Source organism: Saimiri boliviensis, chromosome 1 (genome assembly GCF_048565385.1).
Source record: "Saimiri boliviensis isolate mSaiBol1 chromosome 1, mSaiBol1.pri, whole genome shotgun sequence".
In the NCBI taxonomy this organism is placed as follows: domain Eukaryota; kingdom Metazoa; phylum Chordata; class Mammalia; order Primates; family Cebidae; genus Saimiri; species Saimiri boliviensis.
Window position 1 is genome coordinate 9,434,999 of NC_133449.1, and position 2,698 is coordinate 9,437,696.

Below are 2,698 nucleotides of genomic sequence, written 5' to 3' on the forward strand. Positions count from 1 at the left end.
CTGCTCAGACACAAATGTGGCAGCCAGCAGCTACGTTCTTCTTTGCTGGAAACAAGCCAGGATAGACTGTGATTTTCCTCTCCCTCTGTTGTGTGTTTTTCACTCCTATCTCTCCACCCACCCATCCACTCACCCACCCATCCATCCACTGATCCATTCATTCATCCATTCACCCACCCATCCATCTACTCATCCATCCATCCACCCATCCATCCATCCATCCACTCACCCAACCACCCATCCATCCACTCACCCAACCACCCATCCATCTATCCATCCACCTATCCATCTATCCATCCACTCATCCATGCATCCACCCACCCACACATCCATTCACTCATCCATCCTCCCATCCATCCATCCATCCATCCACTCACCCACCTATCACATAGCATGGCAAATACAACAATGACTCACATGTGGTTTCTGCCTCTGCATCCCCAACACTGTGGGACTCCCACAACCAATGAACACAGAAGGTTTTGGTTCCCTCAAGGGCATTTATATTTGAAGTTGGGCGGGGGTGGGGGCTGCACAAATGTGCACAACTTAATAGTGGTCTCTCTGGCATTGTGCCAAAGTGAGGCTGACGAGGAGTTGTATTTTTTTGTTTTGTTTTTTTTGGTTGTTCAGCCTCTGTAGAGAATCTCAAAAATTCTCAATACCAACTGTATTTCAAGTTGTCATGGCAAGCTATTGGGAAAAGTTTTCAAGTAGCAATAATCATACCTCAGACAAACCTCATTGGCTATGGCGCTGCCACTGCAGAAAGCTGAGGAGTTACTTTTAAGCAGGAGCTCTGCCTTGCCAGCATGTCTTAAATTTCTCCAGGGTGAGTCAGATCACCCCTGTTCTTGGGGACCTCTTACACCAGCTACTGATTGCCAGGTCGGGGGGAGGTTAGTGACCTCAGCCCTGGAAGGGAAGCCTCAAAGTCACTGGTGAACCTCAAAGAGGCTGGCAGGGCTGCCTGCCCAGAGCCATCTGCTACAGTTGTAATGGGGAGTGTCCTTGGGTAATGAACTTCTATGTAGAGCTCCTGATTAAGCACTAATTAATTATTAATACACTGTGTCATAATTGCCTGGCCCTTTCTATGCCAAAGAATTGTATCTTGCAATTCCATTTGTGATCCCACATTTCCTGATATGTGGCCATGTGGCCCCTTTTCAAGTTCACCTGTCTCTGCAGTGGCCAGATAGAGCACTGAGGGTACATATGCCACGAGGTCATTGTCCACTGATAGTAGGTGGCATGGATGATGACTCATGGGTGTAACAGGCGTGAACGACAGCAGATACACCTGCTGGGGTCAGCCACACCTGGAATTCTGGCTGTAATGCTACTGTGGTTTGGATGTTTGTCTCCTGAAACCTCATGTTGAAATTTTACCCCCAGTGTTGGAGGTGGAGGCTTATGGGAAGTGTTTGGGTCATGGGGACAGATCCCTCATGAAGAGCTTGGTACTGTCCTTGTCCTTGTTATAATGAGTAGGTTCTCACTCTATTTGTTCTCTCAAGGGCTGGTTGTTTAAAGAGCCTGACACCTCCCCCTCCTCTCTCTAGCTTCCCCTCTCCCCATGTGATCTTTATACACACCAGCTTCCCTTTGCCTTCTGCCATGTGTGGAAGCGGCCTGAAGCCCTCACCAGAGGCAGATGCTGGCACCATGCTTGTACAGTCTGCAGGACCACGAGCAAAGAAACCTCTTTTCTTTCTTTCTTTTTTTTTTTTGAGACAGAGTTTCGCTTCGGTATTTACTAGTTACATTCCCTTGGGCGGGTAACTTAACCTCTTTGTGCCTCAGTTGCCACATCAGTAAAATGAGGTAAATAATTCTACCCACAGCCTAGCGCAGTGGCTCATGCCTGTAATCCCAGCACTTTTGGAGGCCAAGGCAGGTAGATCACCTGAGGTCAGGAGTTTGAGACCAGCCTGGCCTGGCGAAACCCCGTCTCTACTAAAAACAAAAATTAGCTGGGCTTGGTGGCGGGCACCTGTAATCCCAGCTACTCGGGAGGCTGAGGCAGGAGAATCACGTGAACCCGGGAGGCAGAGATTGCAGTGAGCCAAGATGGTGCCATTGCCCTCCAGCCTGGGTGACAGAGCGAGACTCCCTCTTAAAAAAAATTTAAAAATTAAAATAATTCTACCCACTTAATGGAGGTATAAATGAGCTACTGCATGCAAAGGGCTTGACAAGGCGCCTGGCATGTGAAAAGGCCTCAGTGTAAAACAGTTGCTTCCATCACATCCCTCGGCAGGTCAGGGTGATGGCAAGGGTGGCCGGCCAGTCCAGGGGCTGTGGGCTCCCTTTGCAGGTGGGTAGGCTGAGAGGAGTCATCTGCAGGGACCTGCTTTGTTGGGGGCTGCCTGGGAGCCTTGAACTTCCTGCAGGAAGAGCCCTTCTCCTGGGGCAGACTGCTGCAGGAGGGGTCCTCCGGCGCTGGGACAGGAACTGAAGCCGCTCTGGATCCGCTCCAGGACTCAGCACAGCAGCAGCCCCGAGCCGCCCGGCTGCTGGTCCGGTGGGGGATGTGTTTACCTTCAGGCCCTCTGTCCCTCGATTCTCGGCCCGACTGAGGATTGGCTCCAGTCCAAGCCTTGCCCTGTGCTTATGAGCATTTTAAACACATCTGCAGATGCCGACATGTTCAATAAAATATGTCTTTGGAAAGGCAACGTGAAATTTGTAGTGG

The 2,698-nt window shown here is 50.3% G+C and overlaps 1 non-coding gene across 1 annotated transcript; it reads right to left on the reverse strand.

Moving 5' to 3' along the window:
• Window positions 1–633: 633 nt before the first annotated feature.
• Window positions 634–774, reverse strand: LOC120361897 (U4 spliceosomal RNA). The gene has a single exon (XR_005577941.1). It is a non-coding gene; the product is annotated as a U4 spliceosomal RNA (small nuclear RNA).
• Window positions 775–2,698: the final 1,924 nt, after the last annotated feature.